The 20,933-nt window shown below is 32.6% G+C and overlaps 1 long non-coding RNA gene and 1 pseudogene across 1 annotated transcript in view; both read left to right on the forward strand.

Annotated features, from left to right (window-relative positions):
* The window catches only part of LOC116420023, a 650,117-nt gene that overhangs the window by 148,814 nt on the left and 480,370 nt on the right, over nt 1–20,933 (forward strand). Inside the window, exon 2 of the long non-coding RNA XR_004230350.1 lies at nt 17,324–17,450. This is a non-coding gene — a long non-coding RNA (uncharacterized LOC116420023). The remainder of the gene's footprint in view (nt 1–17,323; nt 17,451–20,933) is intronic.
* Nucleotides 1,717–2,219, forward strand: LOC100927195 (annotated as a pseudogene).

Here is a 20,933-nt window from a genome sequence, read left to right on the forward strand (position 1 = left end):
CATACTGCACAAGAAAAATCAAATCAGAAAGGAAAATTTCAAAAAGAAAACAAAAGGCAAGCCAACAACAACAAAAAAAAAGAAAATAGAATGTTATGATCCACACTCAATCAACATAGTCCTCTCTCTGGATGCAGATGGCTCTCTCCATCACAAGTCCATTGGTATTGGCCTGAATCATCTCTATATTTTCCTGAGGCAATTGGGGTTAAGTGATTTGCACTGGGTCAAACAGCTAAAAAGTGTTAAATGTTTGAGGTCAAATTCGAACTCAGGTCTTTCTGACTTCAGGGCTGATGCTCTATCTACTGCACCATCTAGCTGCCCCCTTTGACCATTTATCAATTGGAGAATGGCTTGTATTCTTATAAATTTGAATCGCTTTTCTATATATTCATAAATGATGCCTTTATCAAAACCCTTGGATGGAAAACATTTTGCCTCAGTTTTCTGATTTCCTTCTAATCTTTTCTGCATTGTTTTTGTTTGTACAAAACCTTTTCAACTTAATATAATCAAAATTATCCATTTTATATTCAATAATGTACTCCAGTTTTGTTTTGGCCAGAAATTCCTTCCTTCACCTATCATAGATGTGATAGGTAGACTATCCTTCACTCTTCTAATTTCCTTATAGTATCATTCTTTATGTCTAAATCATGAATCCATTTTGACCTTATCTTTGTATAGGATGTTAGGTGTGGGCCAATGCCTAGTTTCTGCCTTACTAATTTCCAGCTTTCCCAGAAATTTTCTTCAAATGGTATGTTCTTTTTCTAGACAGTTTCTCATTTTCTACCAATAACTCAATTTAGTACTATTTTAGCTTCTGAAAGAATAAAGAAAAGTCTTTATACTGAAAGTAATTTCTTTTTTGGTTTTGACATATTATCATATAACTTGAATCCACCCAAATTACATCTTTTTAGTATAATCCCATTACAATTTATAAAAATATGTTGAAATGAGAAATTTAGAAATCTTAATAATTTTAGCCAAACTCCTTTTGCATTACTTTTGTTACTAAAATGTGGCTTGGGATGGAAGGGGCAAGGAATGGCTTGGAAACTTCATCCCATATTTTACATTAAAAAATTAGACATAAACATAGTCAACATACCAGTTAGAAAATTAATTCTACAAAAAAGAAAATATCTTAAAATTAATATATTTATTAAAATCTAGATACAGTTTTGGGAATGCTTTAATTTTGAGAATTTGCTAATTTAGTTTGGCATTGCAGAAATAAATATGTCTCTATCTTTTACTTTTCAGAGTCTGATTTGGAGTAATTGGTTGGACATATATGATGGATACTCTTGAGTTGTTATTTTGAGACCCAGAAACATTTCTGAAGAGCTTAAGGGACATGATAAGATTTTTCAACAATGCCCCACCAAGATTTTGTTATTTTAATTAACAACATATCATGCTTTCTTTTAATGTAGAAAATTTGCAGGAACTCTTTATTTTTTGTTTTTATATCTCTAATATGTACCAACTTCATGTACACAGTTGACACTCAATAATAACTTTTTGAATAATTTGATTTATGGACTAAAGAGAGAATGTATCAACTTTTGCAAAAATGTTTAGGAATTTAGGAATCATTGTTCCAAAGAAGCTTTCTTGTTTTATTCCTTTATTTAGATTTACCTAATTTTAAGAAATTTCCAGCTTTCTGCTGCCTCCACCATATTCCACTGAGTTGCCAAAATGAGAAACGCAAAAGGAAAAAGTAGAAGGACACAATACATGTATTCTGGGCCCTTTCGAAAACATGGTGTTGTCTTCTTCCCTACATATATGGGAATATACGAGAAAGGTGATATTGTAGATGTCAAAGTTGTGGGGACAGTTCAGCAAGGAACACCCTATAAATGTTACCATGGCAAGGCTGAGAGGGTCTATAATGTTACACTACATACCATAGGCATTGTAGTAAACAACCAAGTTAAGGGCAAGATTCTAGCCAAGAGAATTAATGTGCATATTGAGAATATTAAGCACTGTAAGAGAAGAAATAGCTTCCTGAAGTCTATAAAGGAAAATGATCAGAAGAAGAAGGAAGCCACAGAAAATGGCACTTGGGTTCAACTGAAATCTCAGCCTGTTCCACCCAGAGAAACACACTTTGTGAGAACCAATGGCAAGCATTCTGAGCTGTTGGAACCAATACCCAACGAATTCATGACATAAATGACTACTTAAAAAAAACACAAAACAAACAATAAAATATTACTAGATTGTGAAAAAAAGAAATTTCCACAAGGAAGGAGAGATTTCTTAGATTATGATCCCAATCAAAGGTATTCCTTTCTAAGAATAAGTTCTGAGTTAATAAGTCAGCTTACTCTGTAAATTACTATTTTTAAAAATTTTATTATTTGACATGACCAATGGCATTAGTTAAAATTCCTAACTATCAAAACATTGCTAAAAAAAAAAAAAAAGAAAAAAGAAAGCACCTCTAATGGCCAGAAGTTTTGGCCTCAAGAACATTATATTTTTTTCAAGTTTTCCTAATTTTCTTATCCCTCCAGTTTTATTTACTTTACTAGCTCCTCATCTATCTTCTGTAACCTTTTGCTCTTTTTTCTTATAACTGTAGATATTTTCCAGAAAGGTCCTTTTCTCCTTCCCTCCACTCCCATTCCTTCCTTTCCTTTCCTCTCTGTTCTTCTACCCTTCTCCCCAAGCCCTCCCCTTCTCTCTCTCTCTCTCTCTCTCTCTCTCTCTCTCTCTCTCGTTCGACTTTGTCTCTATCACTCTCTGTCTCTCTTCCTTCCCTCCCTTCACACTTTTACCTTACTGGGTTTGAAATATTACTTCCATGAATAGGACGTCAAAATATTCATCTTTATCCATAATTGATCTTCCACATTTCAGGTGTAAATTTCCAATTCCATAGTTGTGGGTTCAACCACAGCTCAAAATCAGTGTTTCCAAAGCTGAGTTTATTATAGCTTTCCTAATTGTTTCTAAAATTACTTATTCTGAAGCTTTTGGTAATGTTGACTCTATCCTCATTTACTCTGTGGTACTATCTTCCCTTCTATGTTTACAACCTAAGAGTTCTAAAGCCCTTATCTTTCCTTCACTTTCACATATAATTAGTTACTAAATATTTTCCTCTTAGAAATGATGATATTTATACCCTCTAAAACTTCCAGTGCTACCATCTAGCAAAGTTTAATTTACTTAGCCTGTTGTTGAATACCCTACTTTTCCAGTTCTATTTCATAGTGTTCATAACTTGTCCCTCATATCTACTCTTATTGAAACTAATTTTATGCCTTTAGCCCTACTGTTCTTTTTGAATGGGGTACTTTTCCTCTACTTTCTTTGCTTAATGAATTCCTTATCCTTTAAAGCACAACTAGAATACCACCTCTTTTTAAAAGATTTTCTTGATCTCCTGTTCAATAAATCAACAAACATTTACTAAATAAGCTAGAATATTACAAGTATGCTGTGAATACCCAAACAAAAGAAAAAAAGAAAAACAACCATTTTTTTTGGCTTTAAGAAACTTCCATTTTAATGGGAAGGAGAAAATATGTATATTTTAATATCTTCATAATCTTTGTAAAATGGATACAAGACTTTTTATAGGAAGCATTTACCTCTGACAGGATTAGGGGGGGAAAAATCTGGAAAGTGGTGTTTGAGCTGAATCTTGATGAACAGAGGTTTGGGGGAAGCACATTTCAAACATAGGGTGGGGATAATCATTACAAAGGCAAAGAGAGAGTTGACTGAGCATTAAATGTGCGAAACAGCAATGACTAGATTTTATGATTAAAGAGGAGTCATGGTTAAGAAGCCTAGGAAAGTAATAAGAGATCAAATTGTTTAAAGCTTTATATACTTTATATATTTGCATAGAAACGAATAGGCCTATTTCAGCTTAATCATGCTTTTCGTTGAGGCATTTATGATGGTATTGGTGCAGTTTGGCCTCATAATCACAGCATCTCCAGTGAGTATAATGGCATTAGGTAGTTTTTAATTTGGGAGTGGTTTATCAGCAGGGCGGGAGCCTGGGAGACACCATTAAAACAGCAGACTTACATATGCCAAACATGAATTGATATTTTATTATAAATGTGATCTGGAGCCGCTGGAAGTTATTCAGTAGAACAAGGAGGTTTGGTTGGAGTGAGAGTTGTTCAGATAAAAAGTAATTAGGACCTGAACTGGGATGGGGTTTGTGTGAATAGAATGAAAAGGATGTATGAGAGGAATATGGATATATAAACAGTAGTATTTGTTGTGAACATCTTGATGGTCATTATTTTTTCCTGTATCTTTTTGTGTCATCAGTACTTACCACAGTATGTGGAAAATAATAACCATTTAATAGAAATTTATTGATTATGAAATATCAAGAATGCCATTGAGGTTGCAACCCTAGATAAGAATAACAGTGAATTTTATGAGAAAGAGAATTTTTGGGAAAAAGTTGATATTTTCTACTTGGATCATAGTGTGATACAAGACTGAAAGCCAAAGGAAAGTCAGGAACTATATAAGCAAAATACAAAACAGTTTCCACACAAATAAAATCAGATCTAAACAATAGGGAAAATATTAAGTGCTCTTGGATAGTTTGAGTGAATATAATAAAGATGGCAATACTACCTAAACTAATCTATTTATTTAGTGCTGTACCAATTAAACTCCCAAGAAACTATTTTAATGACCAAGAAAAACTAACAACAAAATTCCTCTGGAAGAACAAAAGGGCAAGAATTTCAAGGGAATTAATGAAAAAAAAAATCAAATGAAGGCAACCTAGTTGTACCTGATCTAAAAACTATATTAAAAAACAGCAGTCACCAAAACCATTTAGTAATGGCTAAGAAATAGATTAGTTGATCAGTGGAATACGTTAAGTTCACAAGACAAAATAGTCAATAAATACAGCAATCTAGCATTTGACAAATCCAAAGATCCCAACTTTTGGGATAAGAATTCACTATTTGACAAAAACTGCTGGAAAAACTGGAAATTAAATGGCAGAAACTAGGCATGGACCCACACTTAACACTGTACATCAAGATAAAGATAAAAAAGGCATAAAGAATGAAATTATAAATAAATTAAAAGAACACAAGTTTCTCAGACTTGTGGAGAAGGAAGGAATTTGTGACCAAAGAAGAACTAGAGATCATTATTGATCACAAAATAGAAAATCTTCATTATATCAAACTAAAAAGCTTTTGTACAAACAAAACTAATGCAAACAAGATTAGAAGGGAAGCAATAACTTGGCAAAACATTTTTACAGTTAAAGGTTTTGATAAAGGCTTCATTTTCAAAATGTATAGAGAATTGACTCTAATTTATAAGAAATCAAACCATTCTCCAGTTGATAAATGGTCAAAGAATATGAACAAACAGTTTTCAGATGAAGAAATTGAAACTATTTCTACTCATATGAAAGGGTGTTCCAAATCACTATTGATCAGAGAAATGCAAATTAAGGCAACTCTGAGATACCATTACACACCTCTCAGATTGGGTAAGATGACAGAAAAAGATAATGATGAATGTTGGAGGGGATGTGGGAAAACTGGGACACTGATGCATTGTTGGTGGAACTGTGAACGGATCCAACCATTCTGGAGAGAAATGTAGAACTATGCTCAAAAAGTTATCAAACTGTGCATACCCTTTGATCCAGAAGTGTTACTACTGGGCTTATAAGGAGCAAAGTGCCTGTACATGCAAAAAATGTTTGTGGCAGCCTTTTTTGTAGTGGCTAGAAACTGGAAATTGAATGGATGTCTATCAATTAGAGAATGGTTGAGTAAATTGTGGTATATGAATGGCATTATTGTTCTGTAAGAAATGACCAGCATGATGAATACAGAGAGGCTTGGAGAGACTTACATGAACTGATGCTAAGTGAAATGAGCAGAACTAGGAAATCATTATACACCAACAACAATACTATACGATGATATATTCTGATGTAAGTGGATATCTTTGACAAGGAGAAGGTCCAATTCAGTTCTAATTTCTCAAGGATGGACAGAACCAGCTACATCCAGAGAAAGAACACTGGGAAATGAATGTGAGCTACTTGCATTTTTTGTTTTTCTTCCCAGGTTATTTTTACCTTCCTGAATCTGATTTTTCTTGTGCACCAAAAGAACAGTACGGATGTGTACACATATATTGTATTTAAGATATACTTTAACATGTTTAACATGTATGAGACTGCTTGCCATCTAGGAAAAGAAGTAGAGGCAGAGAAGGGAAAAGCTGGAACAGAAGTGATTGCAAGGGACAATGTTGGAAAATTACCCAAGCAAAAAACTATATAAAAAAGAAATAATTGGTTTCTTGGTTGGGTGTTGTCCTTCATTCTTGAAAAGGTCCAGAATGACATCACTATATCAGAATCAAATTAATGTGTCCAAATTAATGTAGCTAACCAGACCAAGATAAGCTCAGATGGCTCTTCTGCAAGTCAAACACAAATAGTCTCTATGAGCATTTGGGATAGATTCTCTCTTGTTGCTTCTAATCGAATTCATGTGCTCATAGAGCTCACTAATGACAGATCTCATAGAGTTTATAAAGCACATAGAGCTCATAAAGCACAGGAACTTCTCTGATGAGGGGACACCATGCCAGACAATCCTGTACTGTTGTCTCCCATGTTATACAATCAATTCTTAAGTTCTTAAGAAAGATCTTGAGAGTGTTTCTGTATCACCTTTTCCTGACCACCTTGTGAGTTCTTGCCTTGTATAAATTCTCCATAAAATAGTTATTTTGGCAAGTGTTCATTTGGCATTGAAACATGTAGGCAGTCCAACAGAATTGGCTGCAGTAGAATTTAAATGTTTGGCAGTTTCATCTGAGAAAGGACTTCAGTGTCTGGTATCTTATCTTGCCACATCATTTTCAGAATCTTCTGAAGACAATTCAAATGGAAGCAATTCAGTTTCCTGACAATCAACAATAAGAAAACACAGGTACTCCATAAAATACATCCACATATAGAGATAGAGTTAATTAGATCTAGAGCCATCTCTGTTTTTTGTTTGTTTTTGTTTTGTTTTTGTTTCTTTTTTGCTGAGGCAATTGGGGTTAAGTGACTTGCCCAGGGTCACACAACTAGTGAGTGTTAAGTGCATTTCTATATTTCTATAGATATAGATCTGTATAATTATATTGAGATATTTTCATAGCTATCTTGATATCTCTATAGCTATCTATATCTATGTATCTCTATCACTATGTATCTATATGCATACATATATATACATGTATGCATATAGATACATAGTATCTATCTATTTATAGATAGATAGATACTATGTATCTATATATACATACATATATGCATTTGTATATGTTTATGTGTTTGTGTGTGTAATTTGCATAGAGATGATATTTGAATCCATGGAAAATGATGCGATCACCAAGTTAGAATACAGAGAGAAAAGAGAAAATTGTTCAGGAAAATTAGTAGATGACATAGAAGGTGAATGGCTTTAAAAGACTGAGTATTCAGATAAATTAGAGATAGGAGAAAGAAGTATCACAAAATTTGAAAGGGGAGAGAAAAATCAGTATTGCCAAGCACAGCAGAAAATTCAAGAAAGATAACAATTAAGACTATATCTCATTTATTACATTTAGCAGTTAGGAAAACATTCAAGAGAATACTTTCAATGATTAAAGATGTCAAAAGTCAGACAACAGAAAATTTAGAAAAGAGAAAAGTATAACAATGATTGTATATGACTTTTTCAAAGAACATATGTCAATAATCTGTCTTACTTTCATTTTCATATAGCACTTTGTATTGAAATTCTCTTATGCATAATTTATATCATTCATCATATTCATTATGATGTTTGTGACTCATTCCACTACTAAGACTATTTATATTCATATTTTGGTAGGGAGTGATAGGATTGTTTTTAAATTTCCCTGATTCCTTCTGTAGGGTGTTTCTATGCAATAGACACTTAATAAATGTTTGTTGAATGTGTGATTAAAAACTAAAATATAAATATAAGAATTATTTTAATCATGTACTTTTATATTTCTGGTACTTGGAAATTTTATCCATTTAGTTTGTTGTCAGATAATGACCACATTTTCACATGTTACTGCACCAACATCACTGCAGAGTACTTTAAGCAGTACTTTTTTTTTTCTTAATGAAGTGGAGTGTATTTATATAGTATTTTGTGCTGCTTCTCTTGTATATGGTCTTTAAAAAATTCAGGCATTTGTTTAACACTTCATATATCATAAGAGAGCTTATTCAGATTAACATTCTGGGCATTATTTCTTGTTATTACTTGAATAGTTCATTTGTCATTTTGATGAGGTTTGGGACAGGGCAGAGAGTTGTGGGAACCCGTTCTGGTCAGCACAGGTCCTTTGTAAAAGAGTTTACAAATCAAAAAGGGTAGACTGACAAAAAGAAGTTTATTGTTGGAACTGAGAAGTCAGCCTTTTCTATGAAGACTGACTTCCTCAGTGGTGAGGTAAATAAAGTTCCTAGCAGAGAAATCCGGAGATAGAGGTAAAGAGGGGTGTAGTCCTGTTAAGGATATAGGTGAGAGAGATAAAGAGGGGTTAACCCTGAAAAGAAAATGTCTTCTCAGCGGGTAGGGAGTTCTTGCAGGCAGCTATGCCAAGGGAGGTCCCTTAGCCTGACATGATTCTCTGCAAGAAAGTACCCCAAGTTGCCACTTTGTATAATTTGAAATTTTGGCTAGGGACTGGGGGCAGTTTGAGAAAATCAGACTGAGATCTTTGAGAATGGAATAGAAGATTTTCAATTGAATGAGGGTCACTGGACTAATTTTCAACTCAATAAAGGGTATAATCAGTAGTAAGTTTTATCAATGGGGGTGTGCTGGTCTCCTTCAGGATAGCAGAATGAAGTTACTTATCTTGATTCTCTGGATGCAGATGACATTTTCTGTCCAAAGTCTATTGAGATTACTTTGGAATATTAATCCATTGAGAAGAAACAAGTTTTCATAGTTGATCGTTATGCATTCTTGCTGTGTACAATGTATTTCTGTTTCTGCTTGTTTTGCTCAGCATCAGTTCATGTAAATCTTTCCAGGCCTTTCTAAAATCAGTTTTTTCATCATCTTTATAGAAAAATAATAATCCATTGCCTTTATATACCACAATTTGTTCAGCCATTTTCGAACTGATGGACATTTATTCATTTTCTGATTCTTTTTTTTATCACAAAAAGAGCTGCAATCTATGTCAACTCTGACCTTTTACTCTGAAAACAAGACCTCTATTCTCAACTTTTTTTATCATCAATAACTTAAACTTTTCAGAATTCAATTGATGCACTGATGCTGAAACCCCTATTGTTAGACAACTAAGCTTTTGTAACTCCATTATTATATTATTAGAAGAAAGTTTATATATGTTTCTGGGTTAGATGTAGTTGCTAAGGAGACCACTGTATTTAATCAGTAAACATTTAGCAGTTGGTAAAAAGAAAAGGAAAGGAAAAACATATTTGAGTATGGAAAGCTATTTATAAGTATGAAATTGAAATCTGGGATTACATGTATTTCAGTTGAACTGGTTTCCTTTTTAATCCCAAGTATTTGATATTTTATGCATTTACAATTATTCTGAAAAGACTTCTACAAGCTTCATGCCAGAGGTGAAAATTCTCAGAAAATTCTAAGCACACCACATTTCCCCTACAAACAAAACACAATTGAACCTTAAGGTAAATGTAGGCCCATGTAAATCAAATAAGACCTGGGGCTGAACAGTGGTCCTTCTGGGACAATTTGAGAAACCAGTAGAAAGATCCCAGAATCAAAATTTAACTGGTGTAAAGTGTAAACACTTCCTGTGCTAGCTCAGCAGAAGTAGCAGGCAGGAGCCCCGGGACTAAATGAATTCCTAGGCAGTTTAGAATTACAGGAACTTTTACCTCCTGGACAGCTTAGGGAGTTACCTCTCTGAATCCAAGAAGATTGAAGGAAATTTTGACTGATGAAGAACACCATGCTCAGCTGTGCTTCTGAGATGCTGCCCTTTATGGGAAAGCAACCAGTATACATGGTGAGTGGAGAAGAAGTGAGTCAGGGACACTATTGGCTACAAACACTTGTAGGAAGGTATAATTCTTGGTTTTGCATTCCTAGCCAAAGAGTAGAACTGAAGTAAAGCAAGAGTCATTATTCCCCTCTTCTTCCCCCAACTAGAGGTAGTTAAAGTAATAAATTCTTATTTAAAAAAAAAATAGTGAACATGCAAAAGAGAAATAATCCAACCATAAAAAGTTAGTATGGGATTAGGAAAGACCAGGGTTAATTTTCAGAGGAGGACAGTGAAGTAAAAAAAATGCTCTCCTTCTCTGAGAAAAATGTTAAATGGTTATATTCCCCAAAAGAATATATATAATCACTCAAAAATACTTAAAAATTTGAAGGAGAGATTGAGGAAACACTTAAAAAGAAAGAAAAATCCAAGAAAAAAACAAAATATAATGAAAAGAAAGTCAATCAGTTAGAAAAGGAAATCCAAAATCTTTTAAAAAGAAAATTTGGTAAGAAAAATGAAGTTGTACTGTTTGATAAAAATTTCTGGGAAAATTGGAAACTAATATGGCAGAAACTAGGCATTGATCCACACTTAACACCGTACACCAAGATAAGGTCAAAATGGGTTCATGACCTAGGCATAAAGAATGAAATTATTAATAAATTAGAGGAACACAGGATAGTTTGCCTCTCAGACCTGTGGAAGGGGAAGGTCTTTATGACCAAAGAAGAACTAGAGATCATTACTGATCACAAAATAGAAAATTTCGATTATACCAAACTGAAAAGTTTTTGTACAAACAAAACTAATGCAGACAAGATTAGAAGGGAAGCAATAAACTGGGAAAATATTTTTACAGTCAAAGGTTCTGATAAAGGCCTCATTTCCAAAATATATAGAGAATTAACTCTAATTTATAAAAAATCAAGCCATTCTCCAATTGAAAAATGGTCAAAGGATATGAACAGACAATTCTCAGATGAAGAAATTGAAACTATTTCTAGTCATATGAAAAGATGCTCCAAGTCATTATTAATCAGAGAAATGCAAATTAAGACAACTCTAAGATACCACTACACACCTGTCAGATTGGCTAAGATGACAGGAAAAAATAATGATGATTGTTGGGGGGGATGCGGGAAAACTGGGACATTGATGCATTGTTAATGGAGTTGTGAACGAATCCAACCATTCTGGAGAGTAGTTTGGAACTGTGCTCAAAAAGTTATCAAACTGTGCATACCTTTTGATCCAGCAGTGTTACTACTGGGATTATATCCCAAAGAGATCATAAAGAAGGGAAAGGGACCTGTATGTGCATGAATGTTTGTGGTAGCCCTTTTTGTAGTGGCTAGAAACTGGAAACTGAATGGATGCCCATCAGCTGGAGAATGGCTGAATAAATTGTGGTATATGAATATTATGGAATATTATTGTTCTGTAAGAAATGACCAACAGGATGATTTCAGAAAGGCCTGGAGTGACTTACACAAACTGATGCTGAGTGAAATGAGCAGGACCAGGAGATCATTATATACTTCAACAACAATACTATATGATGAACAGTTCTGATGGACCTGGCCATCCTCAGCAATGAGATAAACCAAATCATTTCCAATGGAGCAGTAATGAACTGAACCAGCTACGCCCAGAGAAAGAACTCTGGGTGATGACTAAAAACCATTACATTGAACTCCCAATCCCTATATTTATGCCCACCTGCATTTTTGATTTCCTTCACAAGCTAATTGTACAATATTTCAGATTCTGATTCTTTTTGTACAGCAAAATAACGGTTTGGTCATGTATACTTGTTGTGTATCTAATTTGTATTTTAATATGTTTAACATCTACTGGTCATCCTGCCATCTGGGGGAGAGGGTAGGGGTTAAGAGATGAAAAATTGGAACAAGAGGTTTGGCAATTGTTAATGCTGTAAAGTTACCCATGCATATAACCTATAAATAAAAGGCTATTAAATAAAAAAAAAAGAAGAAAAAAAAAGAAAAAGAAAAATGAAGTTGTAAGAGGCCAAGGCATAATAAAAGAAAATATAAAGTGTTAAAAAATTTGAAAAGTACATGAAATACTTTATAAGGAAATAAACAAACAGATCTAGAGAATAGCTCAATTAGAGAAAATATAAGAATAATCAAATTACCAGAAAGTTATGACCAAAAATAGAATCTTGATGCAATAAGATATATAAAGGAAATTGTTTCCTTTATAGCACAAGAGGGGAAAGTAGAAATAGAAAAAACACACCAATCATTACCTCAAAGAGATCCCACAAGGAAAACATGTAGGAAAATCGTTGCTGAGTTTTGAAACCCCCAGATCAAAGAGAAAGTTTTACTTTGTAATAACAATAACAATTAAAGTACACCAGAGTTACAATAAATACTCCACATTTCATTGGGTACAATAAAAGATCACTGGTCCTGAAACATTATGTACCGACAATCAAAATAATTAAAGTTGTGACTGAAAATATTATATCTTGCAAAATTAAATGTAATATTAAATGAAAAAATGGATATTCAGTGAATTGTCAGATTTTCAGAAATTTTACTCCACCAAATCTGAAATTAGTAGAAAATTTGACATATCAGAGCCAACATGAAAGATTAATTTCACATTACTCAATGAGGACAAAGTGTTTATGTTTTATACATGAAACTGTAAACTATATATGTATAAGATTGACATTAGTAATTGGATATTCCATAGGAAAGACTGGGTTAGCTCTGAATATACTGTGACTCTAAAAAACAAATCATATAAGTAAAGGTAAAAATTATGATATACAAATGAGGTGCCACAGCAAAAACCTACATAGAGGAATTAATATGAGGGAGGAGGGCTGATAGTTCTGAAAATATTCTTTGCATTGGGAATAAATAAGTAACAATACATATATAAATGAACACACATATATGCATATGTATGTGTATGTGTATGTGCAAGAAGGGTATGGCAACCTCCAAATCTTTAAAGAAATAAGGGGGAAAAGAATAGAATAAGATAGGATTTAGAAGGGTATGTAGATTAACTCAAGAGAGATAAGGTGTGTAGATTAATGGGAAAGGGATAAAGAGAAAGAGAAAAAGAAAGAGAAAAGGTACGAAGAAAAGTTTACATGGAAAATTTTTGTTACATCTTTTGAATAATTCTTGATTTTCTTTTTTTTGGGGGGGAGGGTTGACATGACAATATTTTTGTTTTTGTTTTGTTTTGTTTTGTTTTTTCCATTTTGTTTTTTTTCCTTGTTTTACATTTGTTTTCAATAAATACAATTTTAAAAAATGTTCATTGCTAAAAAAAAAAAAAGAGGTTGAAAATTCTTGTCTAGACAAAAGGAACTCTGATCAAAATGAATTTTGCTTAAAATCTTAATTATATTGATTTTTAGGTTAAAGATAACCTTTTACTGTCTCCCATTTGGGATTCATATTGGGATTAGGAAGGAAGATTGATATAATGATAACATAGTGAGGTTTGCAGATGTTTGTTTTTTTTTTTTTCACAAACTTTAATATGACCAGAAGGCATTAGTTTGGTAAATGGTAACAGTTTTAAAGAATAACCAAAAATGATCTTTCCAGTGTGCTGAATTGTATAGTGATAGGCTTTAATCATTCACTATTATATCTTAGGCCTTCTTCATATTAAGCACCTCTGCAGGGCTTTATATCTGCTCTCTTCCTTAATGATGTACGAAACACAGAAAAATAAATATGATTTTATAATATAAGCATCAATACCAGTTTATATTTTACTGCTTTTTGTGTCTCACTAGTGGAATATTTTACCTTATGCTCAGAGTCCTATCAAAACTCAGCATCAATGCCTGAAATCATTAAGCACATATTAGTGTCACCTTATCCATTTTTTTTCCCATGGTAGGAAAAAAAAATCTTCAGTTATATAAATCTGCTATGAATATAACTGATGTTGGTACCCAAATTTTGGTGTAGGAAATCTTTGATAAGTTACTCCTTTCATCTCTTATTGTACTCACATTTTGTTCTTCCCCTTCATCACTTTAATATTTTTGTCCTACTCTCTATTTTTTGTGTTTTTGCTTCTTCAAGGTGTCCTTGAGAAGTAGAATTAGTTTCTCTGAAATTTTATATTTCTTATCCAATGAAAGTGTTTCACTTATTTATATTTTTTTCAATTTTATTTTAACTTTATTCTCTTTTTAAGTTTTAAGTTCCAGATTTTCTCTCTCCTACCTCTTTCTCCACCCACTGATAAGATAAGCTACATGATCTCAATTATGTATGTGATATCATGCAAAACATATTTCTATATTCGCTATATTATCAAAAAAAACAAAAAGAATGAGTATATCATACTTCAGTTACTCTCAGGATTCATCAGTTTTTCTCTGGAGATAGTATTTTTTTCTTTATGAGTCCCAAAGAATTGTCTTGCAAAAATATATTGATCAAAATTCCTGACTTTTTCACAGTTGATTATCATTAACATACATATTTTTGTGTCCAATGATTTCTCAATTTTTCTCACTGTATTTTCTATTAGTTAAATTATGACTAGCTATAATTTTGTTTTGTTTTGTTTTGATTTTTTCTGAAACAACTGATCTCTTTCTTTACATATATAATTTATACATGTATACTATATATAATATACATGCATGCATATGTGTGTGTTTATGTATGTGTTTATGTTTATGTAATGACCACATTAGCACCCTGGATACATTAGAATAAGCCGGAATCAGGATAAGCAAAAGTCCTTAGTCTTTTTCTTGGTCTTTAGATGTAGGATTGAATTGGATGGAAGCAGAATCTCCACGACCTTCCTCCTCCCTTGTCTACCACCAAAGTGACCCTGGTTAGTCTTACTCCACTTCCTAGTACCTCCTGCAATTCTCTGTATACACCAATTATCAATCCAGCACAGGATAGTGGGAAAGGCCATTCCCCAAGCACATGCCCATAGAGTATTATACAATCATTAATTAGCCCTAAGTGCTTGAACCAACCTCAGTGCAACCACTCAAGAGTTTCAGCCCTCTACACTTTAGATAGCTTTACTTCCTTCTTCTGAAAAGTGTTTATATATATATATATATATATATATATATATATATATATGTTATCATTTATGAATTAGTATATGAGATTTATTTTTATAAATTTGACAGTTCTCTATATGTCTAAGAAATGAGCACTTTATCAGAGAAATTTACTGTAAAAATTTTAATATTGCTTAATTGTACAATGCAGCTTCTCTATCTCTTTAAAATAAGTAAATTATTGCTGTTTCATTGAGATCATAATTGTCACTTTTTTTTATGTTTTTGTTGTTGTTGTTTTTTTTTTACTTCAGCTGAAGTCTTTTGGTCTAGCCTTTTAATTAAACTCTTTGTTTGGTTCAAGTCTGTCTTATAAACAATATATTTTTGAATTCCGGTTTCTGATTAATTATACTATTTGCTTTATGAGTAAGTTGATCCCATTTGCATTCAGTTATGATTACTGTGCATTTTACTGTATCCTATTTCTCCTCTTTCTTCCTCTTTTTCTCTTTTATCCTGTCTCTCCTCAAATTTCTATTTTGCTTCTAACCACTACCTCTCTTAATACACCCTGCCTTTTATCAGTCCTCTCCTTTTCTTTATGTCCTTCTTTTATTTCTCTATTCAGCAGGATGGATTTCTATTCATAATTGAGTGTGTCTATATATTCTTACCTTTTGAACTCAATTCCAGTGAAAGTGAGGTTTAAGAATTGATAACCATTTCCCTATCCATCACTCATTTTCCCTTCCACTATAGAAACTCTTCCTTTCAAGAGAATTTTTTTTGGAGGAAAAAAAAAAGCAGAATTGACATAATGGTAAAAGAGGCATAAAACTTATTTGAAGAAAATAACTCCTTAAATAGCAAAATTAGCCAAACAGAAAAAGGGGACAGAGATAAGTTAGTATAGAAGCAGGTTTAGATATGTGTGTTTGTATATATACATATCTACACAGAGAGAGAGAAGTAGAGATAAGGGAACAGTTAGAGATAATATATAAGATGGCTATATCTCAAAGTTGCTTTTCAGCTTTTTTAGCCTGCTGATGCAGAAAAGAACAAGAAGTAATGCTGTGCATTCCAAAGAGTCATCCTAGATACAATATCACTCACCCCCTTATTCAATTTGTTGCCAAGACCTTTTGATTTCTTATTTTCAACATCTCTCAAATAAGCCTTCTCTTCTCTGACACTGCTACCATTCTGGTATAAGCCAGCATCATATCATGTTAGAACTACTGCAATAACCTGCTAGTGGTTCTGCTTATCTCTAGTCTCTTCCTCACTCCAATCATGTCACCACCCTACTTTATAAAACTCCAGGAATTCCATGTTGACTCCAGGATTACATACAACATGTTATGTTTAACATTCAAAGCCCTTTAAAATCTAGCCCCTTTTCCCATTTCTGTCTTCTTAAATTTTACTCCCCAATATATACTCTTCCATTTAATGACAATGGCATCTTTCTTGTTCCATAAATGAAACATGTTCTCTTCCAGCCTTGGGCATTTTTCTGGTTTTTGTCTGTTCTTAGAATGCTATTTTACCTCCATTCTACATACTGATCTCTTTGGTTTCCTTTAGGTTTCAGCTAAAATCCTCTCTCTTATGGAAAGCCTTTCCCATCTCTTCTTTATTCTAGTGCCTTTTCTCTGTTTCTTATTTTTTAATAGACTTTGTATATAACTTACTTTGTATGCATGTTATGTGTTTATATATATATATATATATATATATATATATATATATATATATATTCTTCCCCATTAGATTGTAAGCTCCCTGAGTGCAGGGACTGATTTTTGCCTCTTTGAGTGTCCCCAGTCCTCATACACATTCCCTGACACCTAATAAGCATAAACATAAATATTTATTGTTTGACTGATTACATTTGGAAGACACACATTTTGTTAAGCACATATAATTTTAGTGGACTTGATAATTTCTGACAAATAATTGAATGGCATTTAATGAAATCTATTTTTATACTTCCTCATGGTATGTGTAATCAGAGTTAAATTCATTTTGTCTAAGAAAATCTGCTGGTTTCTTCAGTGACCACTGTTTTTGCTTTCAGATTAGAGGAGTATAAATGTATACCAGTTATAACAAGTGGTATTTTCCATCATATAAGAAATTGTGAGATGAATTTATCTTCTTCTGTTTTGAAATGAGATTTTTTTTTATTCTTTAAAGAACTGTATGCAGTGAGAGCAGATTGTGGAGAGAGAAAGAATAATTGAACAATTACCCTCTGAATTTTCTTCGGACGTGTAGAATATTCCTGCTGAAACACTAAGGCAACTTGGAGAAGCAGCTCACTGTAAGTACTTTAAGTGAAATAAGAAGTAATTTTTATATTGCTTTGATGCCTGATGATTTAAGACAAGGTCCACTTTTGTGGCACTTAAAAATAACAGCAACAGCAGTAGTAGGAGACAGGAGACACTTGAAGATTTCTGAGTCATGGATTGCAGAGAGAAAGGATACTTGAAGAAGTTATTTACAAGCTGATGGATTTTTCTTACTGTAAATGGTGTCCCAAATGTCCTAGTATAGTTTTTAACCATTAAAACTGATAGACTTTCTTTACGCTATTAAAGTTTAAATTTGCACTAAGACTTTTAGGACACCTCATCTTAGATTTTGTGACAAACGGAATTTGGGTTAAATAAAATGTTTAGGATAAACTTGAAGTGAGCTATATTTCTTGACACAATGATTACTTACAAAAATGAATTGTTTTTTGCCGAGACACATAGAAAATTTGTATTGTGAAAATGAAAATATTTTGAATGTCTTGCAAATCTCAATGACAGTTTGTCTATACCTAATCAAAGTACTCCATCCACTATGATCAAAACTATACATGAATGAGAGACACCTGTGTGCCAAACGTTTGAATTTAATCCTTTTCTGATGTTTTAAAATTTACAATAATGCTGATCTTTGGAGTTAAAATGAGAAGCTTGCTCAAACTGAAGTTGCTTGAGAATCTTAGAAGTACTATTTTGAAAAGATTAACAACTGGAGCACTCATATGTTTGCCTATACAAGGCCATTATAATGGGCATGGGATGGATTATATTTAATTAGTGACTTGCTGTTAGAAATGTTATGTCTTCATACCAAATTATTTGATAAAAGAATTTGTAATAAAATTGATTATAAATATTGCAAAATAGGTTCTAACTAAATTTTTACTTTTCCTTTGGGTGTAAGTATGTTGCTCTCATGAAGAGTAAACAGTTTGAATTTCCTTCCAAGGCTATTTCATTTTATTTTTTTCAATCCATTCTTATCCAACCAAATATTTTTAACCTAGGAGATATGATCTGGAACCTTCAGCCTTCCAGACAAAAGGACTATCAAAGACTCTGAAATTTGATGCCAAAAAGCTTCAAAAGAATTCAGATCTATTTAGGTTTGGATGTCTACATAGAGTAGGTCAAATGTATCCCTTTGTTTCTAACTTTATCACCTGAAAAGCTTTGTAGGTGATAAAATATATTCACTCTTTTCTTTATTTGATAGAATACTCTAACATAATGTATAAAATGAAACAAAATACACTGAAACTATAATTTAGGTATAGTTTAAAAGTTTCTGTGCAGAGAAAGAAAGCAATCCAAGCTATATTTTTTAAAAAATTCTGTTGTTCAGCTCATTCTTTATTTTCCTTTTAAAATATTGTTACACATTGATGTTTATCAATGATTCAATACAAAAATATATGATTTTTATTTTAAAGTGGTTCATGTAAATTCTATAGTGTTTGTCCTAAGTGTCTTTTGTCTTCACCTCCCCTTTTGTTGTTATACAACCAACTGGATATTTTTCATGAATTTAAATTGTGGAATTGATTCAAAGCCAAGGTAGCACTCAAGAGAGTTCAAAAATCAAACTTAATAAAAAGATGGGGATTTCCCTGTTAAAACATTTTTAAAAAATGACTCTCAGTATATCTCATCACCCTAATATAGTTTCTTAAATCACATAAGGGACATTGTCCAGTTGTCCAAGCAAAACCTTCTTTTTATTGTAGTAATGGTTTTAAGCTTTTTTTTCCCCATCATGAAACAAATGTTGATGAGTTTGTATACCAAAGCAACTTTTTGGATGGAACATGAAACATGCTTTGATCCAATTCAGCTTCTCCTAAAAATGGCCCAGGCCATTCTGCAGGAACATATGGATAGTAACAAATTCATAGAAATGACTTTCAGTGTAGAGTAAGGCCTAATGAGTAAAGAAACAGAGTCTGTAAATTATTCTAGGAATTGTAAAAGCTAAGAATGAAATGAATCCATAACACTGTATTTTCATATCGCCACTTTATTGTGTCCTATTATATTTCATCTATAAATATAGGTATTGAGAGATTAATAGCAATCATTGAAGTATGGTAGTACTACTGTTCATTAACAGAGAGGTAATCCAGTGTTAGAATAATGGTTCATTCTTAAGGCAAAATGTGGAAGCCCTCTAGTGGTCATAGTATTCAACAGGATTCCCAGGAATCAGATCAAAATAAATGTCATAATGGAGATGGGTTTGTTTATATTTCAGAGGTGCAGCTGTTCAAAATTTACAGATTTTCTAGCTTTATTCAAATTTCTATTCACACTGTTTGTCTTTGCATTTGCAGACCATTTCTTATGACTTTTCTAAAGAAGAAAAAATATCTTCTACAGACTACTTCACAAACTAAAAATTAAATGGAATTTGGAATGGAACAGTTCATGTATATACAGCTGGCTCTTAGAGGAAACTCTGTGATGCTGCATTTATTGTCTTGAGCTCAAAGCAGCACAAGATTTTGGGGGGGTATTTTATAGGCAGCATGTGTCTATAGGGAAGGCAATCTATTTTGTAGAACCAAAAGTTGCATCATTATTTTAAACATTTTTGTCAAAATATACAAGGGTAAAATCAGAGATAACCAGTTTTGCAATTTGTGTGTGTGTGTGTGTGTGTGTGTGTGTGTGTGTGTTTTACTTATTTTTGTTAAGAGATGAGGTAACCTGATAGTCAATGGGAATGTTAAAGAGTCATTCCTTTTGGGAAATTTTTACCTTGACTATTTTAAAGTATGATTGTTTCTACATGTCATGCACTCAGATGTGCTATCCCATACCAGCATATGTCCAGACAGCTGCTTCAGTAACTGTTAAAATTATTCTTCAATTCTTGCAGCTCTTGAAGAGCAATTTCAAAGTCATTGCTAATGTCATTTTAATGATTTCTCTTAAGGAAATATTAAGTATTATCAGTTGAGGCATAACTAAGAACCTGAGAAATAAAGAAGTAGAAATACAGCTCCAGCTGGAAAACGGAACATACAGAAATTGTTTGGTTTCCTTTTTTTCCACTCACTATCACTATTTGGTTAAAAATATTAGAGATAGGATCCACATGCATCTGTGTTTCCAGCTAGAATGTCTCATTTGGCTAATCAGATGTGTAACTGATCAAAATCATTTTTTGTAACATTATAATTGAGTTTATCCTGGTGATCTCTTGAAAATTTCCAGTGATTGGGAAATTCACCAGTTTTCTAGATAGCCCTTTTTACTTTTTTTTCCTTAAATTGAGCCTATTTTTACTATATATATATATATATATATATATATATATATATATATATCTCATAAAGCTAAAAAACAACCTAATCCCTTCAACATGACAACTATTAGATTGTTATAGTGCCAGCTCCCAAATCTTCTTTTCTTTTCTCCATAAATATCCTTACTGTAGCTAAAGGATGATCAGAAGAGTCCGGGCTCTAGTTCTTGCCTGATTTCTT

This window comes from Sarcophilus harrisii, chromosome 6 (genome assembly GCF_902635505.1).
Source record: "Sarcophilus harrisii chromosome 6, mSarHar1.11, whole genome shotgun sequence".
Taxonomy (NCBI): domain Eukaryota; kingdom Metazoa; phylum Chordata; class Mammalia; order Dasyuromorphia; family Dasyuridae; genus Sarcophilus; species Sarcophilus harrisii.